This window comes from Corvus brachyrhynchos, unplaced genomic scaffold (genome assembly GCF_000691975.1).
Source record: "Corvus brachyrhynchos isolate BGI_N302 unplaced genomic scaffold, ASM69197v1 scaffold126, whole genome shotgun sequence".
Taxonomy (NCBI): domain Eukaryota; kingdom Metazoa; phylum Chordata; class Aves; order Passeriformes; family Corvidae; genus Corvus; species Corvus brachyrhynchos.
The window spans coordinates 2,587,102-2,604,218 of NW_008239283.1; positions in this window are offsets into that span (position 1 = coordinate 2,587,102).

The following is a 17,117-nucleotide window of genomic DNA, read 5'->3' on the forward strand; positions in this document are numbered from 1 at the left end:
TTGTTATGGCAGAAATAATTTTAAGTTCAACCAGCATGTCTTAGTCTGGCTTCTCAACTATTTTTTTTGTTTGTGTGCGTGTGTGTGTAAAGAACTGAGCTTTAATTTTTTGTGTGTGAAAATGTCACTTTGCATATACATGTCTATCAAACTATTTTGTGCTATTGAAAAGCATAAACAACCAGAAATGCTGTGGGTGAAGGAAAAGCATGAGCTTATCTTTAGCCTGATGCTAAGGCAACACTTGCACAGTGAATCCATCTTAATGACCAAACAAAAATGGAACATTTTCTAGGACTGATGCCTAGGTCTGTGGGGATAAACCTTCCCTTGCTTTTCTCTCATGGCTCCTTGTGAGAGCTCTGGCATCAGGATAAGGCTGTGGTGTTACCCAGCCCAGGCTGTGAGTGTGGAGTGAGGACAAAGGCCTGTCACAGACACAAAGGAAGTTATCTATTTGGCTGTTTTTCTCTGTCACTGTAGTGTTCACAGCTAAATGCTACCACCAGAGCCTGTTGGGTGTGCTTCTGGGTTAAAGCTGAGCTCTAGCCAAACCTTATTTTCATTTCTCCGCTGCTCCTGTTTTAACTCTTCTCCTTGCACTTGACTGACTTTTATATTCTGTTCTTTCCGAGCACAAAATGTTGTTCAGACCCTGAGCCCACCAAAGCAGCCCCTTCCCTCTGTCAGCAGAGCCTCCCACCACTTCCAGACCTCCTCCTTGGTGCAGGTCTGTCAGGTGGTGGAGGCACCTCAGCTCTCTGCACTGCCTGGAGCCTGGGATTGCTTTACCTTTATTAATTTTGCTGCCATGGGGTGGCTGCAAGTGCTTTTATTGATGACAAAAATTATCCAATTGCTGTTAAAAGCCAGCAGAAGTGCAGACCATCATGGCCTTCTGGGTGGATACACTCCAAGCCGCCGGCAGGCTACCTGGGGTGTTTTCTCTTTGTTTTTGTTTGCTGTGGCTTTACTTTGGTTAATTGTTTGGGGTTTTTTTACATGTAAAAATATTTGGATTAAGACAAAGAGTGTCCGGAGAAGAGGTGCCTGAGGTGTATCCATGGGATTACCTTCTCTGGCTGAGGTGGAGGGGCAGCAGTGATGGCTTGTGAGGATAGAATGTGAAATAAAGAAAACCACAGCCATTTGTATTGGTATTTAGAGGCAGCACTTGGATGCAGAGGTCTAAAAGGGCTGTCCAGGCACTGAGAGAGAGCAGCTCCCATTTTAAGGATGAGATCTATTTGAACTGAGAACGATTTCCCAACGTGTTAGGGATGCTGACTGCTGTGAAAATTCCTTTAGGGAACAGCCAAGTTAACATAGACAAATGTTTAATTGATTTATTTATATCATGAATTAGCATCCTAGAAAAATCTTGTAAGGTGTCAAGGTAAATCGATACTTATTTTGAAATCAATATATTCTGAAAGTGTTAATTTTAACCTAGTGCTCTCTATGATTAGCCCAATGTAGAGGTTTCTTCTCCCTCCCTTCCTGTTCCTGCCCATGTGCATGGCAGCATGTCTGAGGTGACAAAATTCAAGATCTGGGGGTGCCAAATATTTTGATATTTGTGATATCTGTGGTATCACTGAAATTGAATGTACCTCTTTTTCTACCCACAGGCTGCTGGTCCAGAGTGGGCAACCTTCCTGCACACCAGTGAGGAGAGGAGCATGGATGATTGTCCTACACATTATAAAGAAAAGGTGAGGTCTGTTGTGCCCAGTTTCCTGCTTGGAAGAGTGGAAATAGGTTTGATTTATAGCTAAATCCTATCCTTCACTAAACACAAGGTGTGACACTGTGTCCCAGCAGGTGCCTAGACATGTGAAAGTTTGAGGGATTTATATTCCTAACCCTTATAAGCTTAAGAAAAACCCCCACAAAACCCTACCAAATACAAATCTAAAATTATTTTCTGATCTTATAAAATTGAATGTCTTCCCCTGCCTGGTGTGCTACGCAGGGAGCCAGCCTTGCTCATTCCCATCTCTGTCTCCCAGGGCAGATGTGATGGGACCCCAAAGCAGCCCAGTCAGAGATGGTTTGCATTTGCCTCTTTCTGGTTTTGACATCTCAAAAAGGAACAGAGTGTTTTAAATTTAAAACAAACAAACAAAACCCCAAACAAACAATCACCCCCAAAAATTTATTCAGTTCACATTTGCCTAGTATTTGCCATCTAAAACAAACAAGCAGAAATCTTCAAAGGAATGAGCTGAGCAGTGACAGAACAACAACAAAAAAGGTTTTCTGTGCACCTCCTCCTGTCCCCCCTGCCACACTCACAGGCCTGTGCTGGCTTGTGGGATTTGCTTCGATTAATTCTCTTTCTGAGCTGCAGCAAACTGTGCCTTCCTCTCTCTCATCTCTGGGCAGGTTCATTTGCTCATCTCCTCTGAGCCCAGGCTGTTGGCTCCTCATCTTCCCTGCATCCTCTCTCCCCGAGCTATGTGCTCCCCATCTGTACTTTTGCTCTTTCATGTCCCTACACCGTGTGGCACAAGGGGCAGGTGGCTCCCACGTGCCAGCCCTTGTGCTGCCTCTGTGCACGTGGGGCCACTTGCTCCTCTCCCTCCTTTGTGGGCTTCCAAATAAAATGGAAAACAAACAAATCCAAGCTGCTGCCTGCCAGGGTAGGCAGAGTGAAATAGTGTATTACAGCTAAATGTTGTAGGCAAAAGGGAAAAAAGATAAAAATGAGAGAATTAAAAGTAAAAAAAAGGAGAAAGTGGTGGTGAAGGGCAGAGAAAACATGTAAAACGGAATAGAATGGTATCATAGAATCATAGAATGGTTTAGGTTGGAGGGGACCTTAAAAATCATCTGGTTCCAAGCCCCCCCCATGGGCAGAGATGCCACCCACTGAGGACTAGTTTAGGAGAAGTTGTGGTGCCCCAGCTGATATGAGACCAGGTAGGATGGGAAATCACAATTCATGTCTGCTGTGAGCAGATCCTTTGAAGAGCTCACCATATTGCAGCAGCGTGTGCATTTTGTATTCAAAATTCATCATAGCACCTCCTCCTGTGACAAATTATTAAATAAAACACTAGGAGTCGCTGGGGATGGATATACAGAGTGCCACCTCCCTGTTCCATTTGTCAAGTGATATTGGTGCAGGGACCAGGCTCCAAACCCCATCCCTTAAATCAGGCAGTGCCCTGGATGTGGCGGTGCCTGCAGGAAGCAGGGATGGTCCTCGTGGGGACACGCTTTGAGCCAGCAGCAGCACAGGCTCCTCACCTCTTCCTTCCTCAAATTGTGGCCATGCCCTGCAGAAATAAGGCTAATCTGTATTTCTGACATGGATGGGAGGGGAGGAGAGAGCAGAGGGTGGAGGCTTTGCTTCTGTACAGATTGTGTGTGTATGTACATACAGACAGCTCTGTGTCCATATGCAAATACATGTTATACATATACTGATTAAAAAATGTATAGATTTGGGTCAGCACATGAATTAACTGCTTTGAACGGTGTCCTTGCCCATGGCATGGGGGTTGGGACTAGCTTAAGGGTAGTTAAGATTAGTTTAAGATCCCTTGACCTTTACTCAAGATCCCCTAACTAATTAAAGGGATCGTTAAGGTCCCTTCTAACCCAAACCATTCTGTGATTCTATGGCTCTATGAAATGTAAAGACAAACATCCCATTTACAAATAAGGGTCCTTATCTTTTCAGGGCCACCTCCACAGCACTCACTGCCATTCAGGAGGAAACAGCAGCCCCAGGAAGGGCTTATCCTGCACGTTTTTATGGGCTGCCCAGGTTTCCAGCACACTGCCCTGGGTGCTCTACCTTCCCTATGCTCACCTGGAAGTCAGGCAAACCCTTGGAGTCCCTTTCTGGTTATTGAATATTGATCTTATTAGATGCATAAAGCATTTTGCTCATGTTTAGGGTGAAAAACCTCACTTGATGTTGTTCTGGCACCTAATGAACATTGTGAAATCGGTGGGTCTGAGGCACAGATGAGTGGTACTAATGCTTGTGGTACTACAGGGGAGACTTCCATGGCATTAGAAATGTGCATCTTAAGGAATAACAACTTGATTATCCAATTACTGCTGTTCTAGGGGTATTCTGCTGCTTTTGGCAGTAATTTCAAATCACAATTTGAACTCCCAACACCAACACGAGCTGTGTGGGCAACCAGGGAAGCGTTTGGGTGGGAATGGGATTCCATCCTGCAGGTCAGTATGGATTCAGCCTACATTAAAGCAGAATCAGGGCTGAGGATGGACAGAATCCAGTGCACTTCCTGCAGGAAACTTGGTTTCCCTTAATTATGAAGTACTGTTAGACCAAAGAGCCATAGAACAAAAATAGCAACAGCACACAATTTAGGAAAGAGTATTTCACAAGTCGATTAATTAGCCAGTCACGTTGTGGTTGATAGTAAATATGTGGCTGGTTAGCTTTGGCATAATAAAAAGTAAATGCAGACACTAATAGATAGTTATGCATTTCTGCCAAAAACTTGGATGTTAATTGTAGATTTTGTGGTACTTGTTAAATGAGACCTATAACACAGGAGCTGTTCTTTCTATTAATTAAACATAGCACACATATTATTTCTTATATCTGTATTTATAAAGATATTAATATACAACAGCTGACCAAAATGTTCCCTTGTTTTAAATAAAGACTGAAGCAATGGTCTATACAGTTAATACATTTTCAAAATTAATTTTTTTTAATGCTTGTTCTTGTTTTCTTTCTTGGTATCTCTTAAGCTTTCTGATCTTTCTAGAACTATGTTCAAAATAATATTTAGCATAGAGAGAAACACTAAATATTTCATGGTATAATTAAATCTTATTAATGTAATTGTCTGCATAGTTCATATTAAAAATTTACAAGAACCTTTTTCCTTTTCATTAAGAGTTATATTTTCTTACGAATTTTCATAAATGTTTTGAGCTTAACCTAGCTTAACTGTGGGAAGTATCAGAAGTTTCTCATGATTTGATGTTGAATCTAAGTTTCCCTACTTGTATTTTTCTGACCCCAGGCAGAGACTCTGTCATGGAATTAGTACTCATGTAATTAAGGTGCAAAAGATTAAGATTTGCTTTAACATTTGTGGATCTGGCTGCTGGAATTTAATATTTTCCAACTTTTAGCATTCTCTTTTCTGTTTTTCATGAGCAGATGTTTTTAATACTTAATTTCTTCTATTTCTGTGCTGTGCTACATTCAAGGTATGTACAGAACAACATTCAATTTTAACTTTCATAAACTTCTTTCTAGACAACCAAGTTTTTATGAGCTGGGCAATTCCACCCAAGTCCATTCTACTGCTTACTTGTAACACCAAGGAAACTGCAATGTAGCCTGTGAATACAGAGGAACAGCAAGTGCTTGTGGTTCATCCAAAAATTTCCCTACTGGCATCCTGGAAAATTTCCTTCTCTACCTCAAGCCCCCTGCCCAAATATCCTTTCTGCTGCAGACTGAATCAATATCTCAGGCCTTCCCTGATGTGTCTACACCTATAGAGAATCCATCCTCACTATTCCTTCTCTTAAAAAATTTCATGTTTTCAGATGGACAAAAACCCACCGTGGTTCCCTTTAAGCAGCAGGGAGGGAACACGTTTCTGTCATTCTCTAATTTCCAAGACCTTTGTAGTAAAGTTGAAATCCTTATGAAGTTCTCCTGAATCCATCAAATATTCATCCAAGTGGTTGTGGTTTTTGGCACTCCCACATTAGCATATTGGCCTGTTAAAATTCTGCCTGGTGCTCCCCATCTAAGCAGACTTCACTCAGACACCACTACCATTAAAATAAGCTTTTTCACTTAAACTTGCTTTCATTTAAGTCACTGCTAACGTCGAAAGGAGCTCATTTAGTGATGCTTTTTCACCTTTGTGTTAACTCTGAATGCATCATTAACAGGGAGATGTTGACTAATTTGGAAGGAGTTTAGAGAAAAGCTCTAAAAATGGTTGGCAGTTCAGCAAAGCAGGCACCGTGTGGAAAGATAAAATGAGCTATCAGTGTCTAGACTGGCTGGAAAACCATGATTAGAAATTCTTAAAAGACATAAAAATGGATAGTGAAAGAATTCAGTGCATTAAAACTCTTCTGAAGGGCTGACACAGGTAATGTGAGCGCAAAGTAGAAAATCTCTCTTTAGATATTTATGGTGGCCAGCTGGGGTTGTTCAGAACACCACAGTGCAGGGAGATAGACCAAAGGATCTCAGGAGCTCTTCCTTACTGCAAAAGCGTGTGTTTTAGTAGTTAAATGGGGGGGAAATGCCACAAAAGCTAGAGAAAATGAATACAAGAAGGACAGAATCACCACTTATTTCTGGCAAAATTCTTTCTGGCAAGACATTTATCGAGTTACAGAAGTCTCCCTTCCGAACTGCTGGGGGGTTTAGCATGCACAGCTTTCGAAATCAGAAAACAGTAATATGAAATAGGGAACATTCTGACATTTCCAGAGACTTTTGACCCAAATCTCCACAGTGGGGCAGCTTTAATAGCAATTGCCACTGCCTGACAGTGTTACTTCAGCATTCCTCCATCACAGAGCCTCTGGGTGGTCCAAGAAAGCATTCACTTGCAATTTGTTGCTTATTTTACTTTGATTTGACTCACAGCTGTGCAAGTCAGGGAATCTGGATTTGCAATTTCAGTATCACTGCAGAGCGAGGCACGTCACACAGGCTTTGGGTTGTGCCCACTTTGCTTCATCTATCCTTCATCCTCACAGAGAGCAGGCTATAAACCAGGGACAAAATCATGTGTCAGAATCCCACACAGGAGCTACTTTTCACAGTCACAAAATACTGCTTAATTTGTGGATAGACTGCAGGAACACTGGATGATGGAGTTTATAAAAGAAATTAAGTTGGGAAGAATTCAAATGAAATATCTTCTTCGGAGAGTAAACTCATTTGTATTCCAAAATGCAATTATAAAGTGGCCTCAGGAAACTCAGTGCTCCTTCTGGTCAGCAGCACTGATATTGCACAATATCATGGATAGCTTAAATTTCCAAAGAATAAACTCAGTGAGAGGAATACAAAAACCACTGTAAAGGTAAACATTTCATAAGCTGGCTGACAACTGTGCTAGAAATATTAAACAAGTTGAGAAAGCGTTACTGAGTTCACCTACAAATTGTAATGTGATTGGAGAGGAACATGCTGCCTGACTGCATCTGAGGATCGAGTGATTAGGAACTGAACGAGACCTAAAGACCACACATTTCAGTAATCTGTCTCTGTCAGTGGTAAGATGCTGACAAAAAAAAAAGCACTTTCCCTGAACTCAGGATGCAAAGATGAAAAATTCAATCCAGCCCACTAATATCTGAAATATAAATGTTTGGACTTCCTTTCAACTTCTTTGGGAGCTACTAATTATGTCTCTGCATACCTTGGCTGTCCACAGGATTATCTACTCCTTTTGAAAATTCTTGTCCCGTGGCAAATTCAATCTACAAGTCAGGCTGCAGTGTAGGGACTGCTCCTGCACAGGGATTAAGTTCTTGTTTGACTCAAGTAGTGATGCACTTTAAACACTCCTGCTTGTTTGCTTATATCTAAAATTCTGTGTAAGCTTTCATAGCTCAGAGGCAAAACTTGTGACAATCGTTATGGATGCCTCATCCCTGACAGTGTCCATGGCCAGGTAGGACGGGGCTTGGAGCAACCTGGGATGGTGGACAGTGTCCCAGCCAGCAGCAGGGGGTTGGAGTGACATGATCTTTAAAGTCCTGTCCAACTCAAACCGTCCTGTGATTCTATGATGTTAAAAAAATTAAAAACAACCACAACCAACCAAAAAAACAAAAACAAAACAAAACAAAAAAAAGAATAAGAGGAGAGCTTGAGAGGAAGATCTGGCTTGATCACAGTGTCCAGCCCACCCAAACCAAAGCCAGGCACCTTCATCCAGGTGATCTTTATAAAGTGAAGTAGCTTCTCCAGTCCAATGGCTTCCTCTGTGTCTATCTGTGGTTTATTGTTTTTTTTTCTGGGACCACTGACCACTGTATTCCTAAGGAACATTTCCATAATACAGTGGATATTGCAGCAGATCCACCACACTCACCACTGTTCCAACGGGTGTTGCAAGGGATGTTTGGTCCCAAGGCCGAATCTTCTCTCATTAAACAGCAGAAAGGAGCACATATTTCCAAGGGAGCAATGTGTGCAGGGTAGGGAGCACAGCATAATATCCTCTCCTGCAAGCTGGGCTGGCTCTGCTCCGAGATGGCAACCTCGAGATTGTTTGTTGTGCTTAAAAAACTGGTGAAGCATGAGTTTAGCTGGAGGGAAATGCTGATGCAAAGGATACTCCAGGAGAAAAATGATGGGTAGAAAAAGTAATTTATCTTGTTCTTCCATCCTAATAGTGGGAATGCAAAGAAAAAGGCAATCCCAACACTGCCCCCTGATCACCTGAAAAGCCTCCAAAGACCAGCCTAAAGAACAAAACAGAAGTAAAAAAGTAAGAGAAGAAGGAAACTGCTCAGTGGCAGTAAGTAGCAACTTGTGTTCTAGATATTAATTGCAGAAGTAGCAAAAAAAAGAAATAGGAGCCTTTTTTTATTATGTTAAGATGTTGGTATTTTACAGCAATATTTGCATGAAAAAGTCTCATGTTGTATATGGTCTTGACAAAAATCAGACTTTTTTCTTTTTTGTCTAATACCTTTCCTTTAATAAAATCAATTAAGAAAAAATGCACTTTGGAGTCAAATCAGTCCCTAACATGATGTGTTCAGTATTTTCTGTAAAATACATGGTAAATTGGGATTTACCAAAATTACTGAAAATTAAGCCCTTCACTGCACCAAAGTTCAGTGGAATCTCATGAATGAATATGCTATCCCAAAGGTAAAAACATGCTATTTCAGTATTAAAATCCTGAAGTATTATCACTAACAAAGGCAAGAAGATAAGGCATGTTTGTTCTTTCCAGTGCTTATAGCTCTCTGCATTCAGCAACATGCATTACCATACTTGGTTTTTATAGAAAGTGCAATATAAGCGTGCTCCTGCAAGCAAATTCAACCACATTTATTAAAAGCTGCTTGAAAATTCTTGGCTGGGAATCAACAGAGGTACATTGCAAACGTTTGATATGCACCTGTGTAAGGTGCATCTAGAACTGAGGGGATCTGAAACCCGCGCCCTCCATTCCAGCTCCTGACCCCTATCCCTTGTTTGCCTTCCACATAACGCCAGCAATGAGCAATTTCACAGCCCCAATTAGCGAATTTACTGACAGCTCGAGGGAAGAGGGGGAATGCAACACTCTTCCCTTTCTCTTAGCAGGCTTTTTAAACTTGACAGTGCTGAGATCTAAACACACCCCATATCTTCCCTGAGCGCCTCGGGAACGAGACATTCAGTGCAAAGCTTTGTTTCATCTTTACATCCAAAGTTCTTTACAGTGATCACAGCATCCCCCATGGGCGTGGATCCAGGTGTCCCACAGCAATAACACAGCTCACAGGAAAGGAAGGAGGAAAAACATCTTTATTTTTGTGAAAGCAGTGAGGGATTTAGGTGATGTCTGCTTGCTGGGAGCTGCCTGTGCTAACTCTAAGCGGGAAACCTTTATTTCAGAGCTCTGCTTGGATTAGACAACATGCCTGTGGAACAGGGGAAGATGGGAGGAGCTGAGTGCCATGGCCAAGGCACTCCCACTGCCTGACGGAGCTCATATTATTATAATGATATGATGGTATTAAGGATTATGATGATATCAGCAGCTCTCTTCTTTTTTCAGGGAAGATGGTTTTATTTATTTATTTATTTATTTAATATTTCCTGTGAGAGTGGTGAAACATTGGAAAGTTTCACCCACAGAAGCTGGGGATGCTCCATTCCTGGAAGAGTTCAAATCCAGGTTGGATGGAGCTTGGAGCAGCCTGGTCTAGTGGAAGGTGTCCCCGCCCATGGCAGGGGTTCAGAAGGAGCTCTAAAGACGCTCCCAGCTCAAACCATTCCAAAATTTTATGATTTAGATGCTTCAGTATTACAGTACTGCCAATATAAAGGTCTAAATAACATGGGATTAGCATCTGTTTTTTAGAGTTAACCAGCATGTGATTTAGCAACAGAATGATTAAGATTTAAGATGAAAAATTCAGTTAAAAACCAAACATCCCTTCTTCAGGTATCATGCCTTACTTTGAAGTGATGGTGACCTGAAGGAAGAGCATCTGGCCTCCAAGACTACATGTCCCAGAAATCTTCTATGCTGAGGGCTGCTGCTCCCAAAGTAACTTCTCTAAAGAACTTCTCTTAAGAACTTACTGCATCATCATGTAGGCAACACTTAGGGCTGCTAGTATTATTAATAAGGATATTGTGACTTTTGGCAAGCCTAAAACAAAATATCAATGAACCTCACTAATGTTTGAAACTAAATATAGTTCACATTAAATTTTAAAGCTTTGAATTGCATGAAGAGCTTCACAAGTTCTAGTTCAATCAACAGTAATTTCAATTCGCCTTCAGCTACTGTGTCTCTGAGTTATTTTTCCTTGTTGGTGTGGGAGATAACAAATGTGTGAATGACATTTCAGTCTGGTAATTGGGCCATTTATAGCTCCTTGTTAGTTCCTGCTGGATAAGGGCTCTGGTGCTGATTTTACATAAGGATCAAGCACCTCATTAAAAGCCCGGCACTGAAAGCATGCCTGAGATACTTGACTGCGAGACAAGTGTTGCCATGTAATACATGAAAAATAAGTGACTTTTTGTGCTTGACATTTTCATTAAAAGACAGCACTTTTGACAACTAAACCAATCCCTTAGTCTTTTTCTCTATTGACCTTCCTGTTAGAGAAGGCTGTGTTGGTTTGCGTGGTGTTACCTCCTCCTCGTCCCGCCTGTTTCCGCAGGAGCTGAGCCAGGGTGACTGGCCCCATGTCAGCCCTGCTCCTCGCTGTCTGCTGGGGACAAGGCTGGTGGAAGGCTCCAGGAGATGCTGGTGGTTCCCCTGTGCAAAGCCCTGAGTGCACTGAGCTCAGCTGGGTCTGCACATGGACACAGAGGCTGCACAGGACATCGTCTTTCTGGGGTCCTCTGTGCTAATCACACCATGCAGGCACTTGTGGGATTATCCTGTTCAGGGCCAGAAGTTGGACTCAATGATCCTTGTGGGTCCTTCCAACACAGGATATTCTATGATTCGATGCTTATTCCTCTTTATGTGTCACCTACTTCTAGAGGGAGGTAAGCCAGGAGAGAGAAGTGCAGTCCTGTTTTTCTCCCCATGATTTTTGGACAATTTTCACCCCAAAGGCCATGATGAAGCTCTGAGTGTCTCTTTAGAGAAATATTTTTACTGTCTTTGGCAAAGTCAGAGACGGTGACAGTTGGAGGATTCCTGACATAGGTGGTGTAAATAAATTATAAGTGACTGTAGGAAGAAAATTGCTCTCAGTAGAGGGGAGAAAATACCAAACCCCAGTAGATATTTTCAGACACAAAACTTTTACCACAGACACAGAGTGATTGTTCTTCCAGCTATGTTTCAATAGAAGGTATTTCCTCCCTTCCTGAAAATCTCATCTCTCTTATATTCCAGTTATTACAACACTACTATCATAACATTAGTGAGAAAAGGTAAACATCTATCCATCTGCAAACCATTCCCTGATAACATCAGGGACTATGATTGTTTTGGTTTGAATACATAAAAACAAGATGCTCAAGTTATAAATACCAGTTCTGTGGCAAAAAAAGAGTTGTTTCCCCACCACTCTCCACCGAGGGTTTATAACAACATTTTATGTTTGGTTTTGGCTGCACTGTTGCACTGTGGAGGCTGCTGGAAATTTTTGGTGGCAGAATGAGAGGAATTCAGTGAACATGTGGGAGAAAAAGCCCGTCTAGACTTGTCAAGATTGTCACTTAGGAAAAAACTTATGAGAAATACAGGTTGCATTTAGCACTACGCTAGCACTGACTTGGAACCTTTCTCATTATTAAATTCATGGTGTTCACAGTGCTCAAAAGTGAGTGCAAAATCTGCCTGACTTCTCTAATGGGCTTTGGAATCAGAAAAATATGTAAATGCCTTAAGATATTTCCAGTGATGTTGTCATCATCCATCTGCATTGCATTTTTGCTTCAAACTAGAAGATTCCTTCACGATGAATAGGATACTTAAAGAGAAGGTTTCTACTGCCTCTTTTATTGATTATTAATGAAATCACAGTGCTCTCAGTCTGTTACAGCTGCAGCCCTAAAATAAGCCTTGGCAGTGATAATTGCTTCTCTTAAATCATGGATATATTAAGAAAGGGAGCTTTTCTGGAATAGTTTATGATTTGTGAAAACTGTTTAGTAATCCTTGCCTGATTTGCTGGGAATTTGGACAAATACTTGAAGCTCCTTAGGAGAAACCAGCATATTTCATGGGGTTTTTTTGTACTTCCAAGCATCGGGTCAGGAGGAATAGTTGGAAAAACCCAACAGACAATAATAAAAAATGACAACACTCTTAATAAGCCACTGCCTGGCTTAGTATCTAAGAAAGAAGAAAGTGTCTATAAAGAAATTATACATGTGTTTTTATTGGTTTGCAAAGACAGGTGATGTGTCAAATAGCAACTAAATTTTACACCCAGAACATGGAGGCATCAAGAAGAATTCCATGCCCAGGCTGTGAAAGCAGAGAAGGCCACTGGTGGATCTGCACCTGACCAGGAGTGTGTCCTTAGAGACACAAGGCCAAAATGTCTTGTGGTGCATCTTATCCTGATGTTATAGGGAAAACTGAATTTGGTTATTAAGGTACAGAATAACTTAATGCAAAAATGCAGAAACTATTCTTGATATACTAAACCATTTTAAACAAACAGTTTTAGAGTTGGTCAAAGCTGAATTTTTAATTAAATCTTGTCAGACCAAAGAAAACAATGAAAACAAGAGTTCTTGGGAGAAGTGTTTGTGCTCACTCATACCACACAGCATGAGACGCCACCTCTGCCAGGCACTGGCTGATGAAACTTCTAACTTTCCTTTAACTTTTCCTTGATTCCTTTAACTTTTTTTCATTTGCAGTGTTTCCATGGAATTGCCATGCCAGCAGGATCAGGTCATCCCTAGTTAATATGCCAATACCTGTGCAGGTTGGGTTATAATTTTTCCTGAGCTCGATGGCTCTGTGTCCTTTGTGTGGGCAGAAATTACTGAGCACTGTAAAAGTTTCCATTTTATTCTTTCATGCAGGACATTCCTTGAGCTGCACCTTTAAGTTTCTGAGGGGTTGAAAAGGAGTTGAAATGCTGTTTCAGGTCAGTTCATTCTCATTTGAACAAAGACAGACTTCCAGCTCCAAGCATGTCTGCTTAAATTCAGTTCTCACAAAGGCTTTGCATGGAGTGGTAACCACAGCAGGTATTGTCTCTTTTTAAGTATCTTTGTAAGGATATTTCTTTCTAATTTTGGCAAGGAAGTTGCTTAAGAATTGCCAGATAAATGACTGCCTAAAGAATTTTGACTTTGTAGTCAGTGGAAGGAAGATCAAAAATACACAAAAATATAATTTTCAGAGTTATCATTTTAAAAAAAAATTGTAATTTTGATTGCAGAAAAACATGAAACACCTGAAAATAGGCACCTCAAAAGAGCATATCATTTGGGGTCTGTTGAGAAATGTATGTAAGTTTTCACCTTTTAGCAGGCAGATGGATTTGCAGTAAGAAACTTTTTCTATAAAACGTTTCTCAGTAGCGAATGTTCTTAACATTTAAGGAATTAAGACTTTAGAATGCTTCAAAAAAGAATTAATTTGTATTTAAGTTATTCACACCCACACAAAGGCTTCTAGAAATGAGATATTTTCCTGCAAATGGGGATAAGGAAAGAGCTGTGGATGTGCCAGTTTGGGGGTTTGCTGTTCTGCTGCGGGAGCAGGAAAAGCACCTGGTGGCAAAGCTTGGGGGGTGAGAAGGCACTGAGATAAGACCAGGGTAGATGAGGAGCTGTGAAAGAACACCTGCTCTGTATGGCATAGATAGAGCCTGATTTTTCATGATGCACAGGGAAATAATGAAATATGTGAATCAGAACTCCCCTCACTCTGCAAGCTTATATCTGCTCTTCTCTGAGACAGCAACATCATCATTAGCCTACCCAGCCAGGGGTAGGATCATCTCTCACACAGAACTCTTTGGATTTTATACTCATGAGGATATTAAGCAGGTTTTGGGTTGGGTTGTTTTGGGTTTTTTTGAACCATCTTCTGAAAGTTTCCCACCCAGGAGACCAAGTCTGTCAAGTGAAGAATGATTTTACAGATCTGTTCTAAATCCAAACCCAATGGAAATGCTCTGTTTCCTCTTCATCTAGCAAGTCGAAAACAAAAAGCAAAACAAAAAAACATTCCCCAAAGCCATAACTAGTTATTTTTGTGTCTTTGACTTTCAGATGAAGAGCTCTACCTGTGTGTCTCCTGCCAGCTCTCACAAACAACACCTTCATCTTCTCCCACCTCCTCTCCCTCAAAACCACCTCCGAGGATTTCTGACTATGCCCATGCTGCGTTGGAACTCCCAGACTGACAGAGGGCAGCTACCCAAGCCAGGATTTTGCCTCTTCCTGTTTTTCTTGTCCTCTCTTTACCCTTCCTTTATCACTAATGCTGGATGGGTTTAATCACCCTCTGACCTCCCCCGGTCTCTGTCTCTCCCAGTTGTCCCAGTTCTGGTGGCCCTCCAGGGTAAAGAGGGAGGAACAAGGAGGAAATTAAAATGGCTTAAAGCCCACCTTCAAGGGCACAGATAAACAGCCTCCCCCCTTGTTCTCATCTTTAAAGGCCACCTGGGGCTTGCCTGCATAATTGTGAGCCCCTCCAGAAAGTGGGGTAGAATTTCACTTACAAAGTGTTAAAGATTTATGTCTTTGCTGGGTTTGCTCAATCTTTTATGACTTGGATGCTATCACATGTAGTATTCCAAGAGTATCATGTTGCAATATTTGTTTTGCACATGTAATGCATATAATGCTTTTTAAATGGAACTTTTTACAAAGATATGCAGAGTTTAATATGCTTATACATAATCACAGTCCCCTGGTGTGTTTGTTAAAGATCACCATCATTTAATTTAAGTGCATAGGGTTATTTTTCTGAAGCAAAGCAAAATTTTCTAATTGATAAAAAGGATATATACATCCATCCATTCCCTATATTTTACATTAACTTTCAGCACTAGTCTTCAAACTCACACAGTTATTACAATCAAATATAAGAAAGTGCCATAGATGCTGTCTGGGTCATACAGACTGTGATTTAATAAGTACTAAGTTAGTAAGGTTTCCAACTCTACTACACTACTGTTCTCTGAGAACCAAATCTTTCAGGTTCCCTTGAAAATTTCTGGCCTTAAAATTCATTCTGAGTTTTTGTCAGAGAGAAGTTAATGCTTCATCTTTTCTAGGTTATTAAGTCTTAGCCTTCCACCACCCGTTAGAGCAGCGGTAGGTACACAGAGAGGGCAATTGACTGTCTCAAAAGGTTAACTGCCTTCTGGCTGAAAATGAGCACAATTACTCACCAAAAAGCAAATGACTAAAAACCTCATCTGAGGAGTTTTCAAATGCACCCAGAATAGACATGTTCAGCTGGGGAAGGATGGAATTCGTAGAAAGAAATCAAAAAATATCTCAAGAAAGGAAAGATTAAAATGACTCATGGTAGTGTTCCAAAACAAATGCAGATTATTTGGAGGTTTGGAAGAGAACACACCATTTACTGTTTGTCCTGAACTTGGTTGCCTTGAAGTTGTATTAATTTGTTCAGCTGCATGGTGGAAGGCAGGGAAATAAGTGAAGGACACAGGTCACTGCATGGGTCAGTTCATCCTCGTTTCCAGTATTGTGAGGAGACATTACTGACCAAATTGAACAGATCATTAGATATTGTTCATTTCAGGCCAGGCCTGGCTCTGTTAAAACCACTGAAGGGTTTGCTATTCCATGAAAGCATCATCAGGACACCACTGCATGGGGCTGTGCGGGAGCAAGAGAAGCAAAGTCTGAATAATGTAAAATATCTACAGGATTGAAACACACCATAATTTGGACAGGAAAGATTGTTTAATTCAACCTAATGTGGTAAGTCTTGCAGCATTTTCAAGTCCTGCTATTCTTACCATTTGGTCATTGTTTTCGACTGTGTGATGTGTAGAAATTTCAAGTGCTTGTTGATGCAGCTGATGGCAACAGGAGGGGTGCGCTGCACATACCTCATGTCACATAATGCTGAACACTCTCAAAAATTCACCTCCCAGAGACCCCAGGCTGGACATTCAAAATTAGCAAACTGTTTTGACCTTCAACTGCTGGTGCTTCAGTTTCCCCCAATGAAATTAGCTGGTTCCTGCCCTGTCCTTGGGGTGTGAGCATGGGGATCAAACGGTTGCTCCGCACAAAACCAGGGGAATAATGAGTGTGGTCTAAAAGTCAGGGGGGAATCTGGCAGGTCAGTCCTCAGCACCGTGTTTAACAGTGCTGGTAAATGTGATACAGCCACACAATTAACAGTGAGGCTGAAATAAAATATTGACGAGCTGTGCTCATTAAAGGAGCCCTGCTTGATCCATGCACCAAACGAGTGGAGGGTCCTACGGAAATAATGTCAAGTCTTGCTATAATTACAGATCTCATCAATACAGTGCATGAGAGAGCAAAAGAGAAGGTTGCCCAGACAACCCAGCTTATGAATGCTTGAAATTGCAATATTAATGACAAATGGTAATAAATTATTAATATTTCTATATCGTGTGTGGTGGGTACAAAATGTAACAGAAAGCTTATCTAAGCTTTCTGTCAGGTGCAGTTTGGCAAGACAGAGCAAGTTCAGCAGCTAAGACACTTGCAAGAAGCATTGACCCAGGCTGTCCCAGGACCCTAAACTACCTCATCTCAGCTCTTACCAGACCCTTAGTTTTGAAACAAAACTTGGTACTTTCGGTTTTCTTAAGCAACGATTGTCTGCAGGTGCAATATCCATAGATTTCTACTGAATTTGATTGAATTCTGCTAATTGATTTCTGCTGAATGATTGAATTCACTTATTTCGGCATAAACCATGGCAGGTAGCTCTGGTATAAACCAG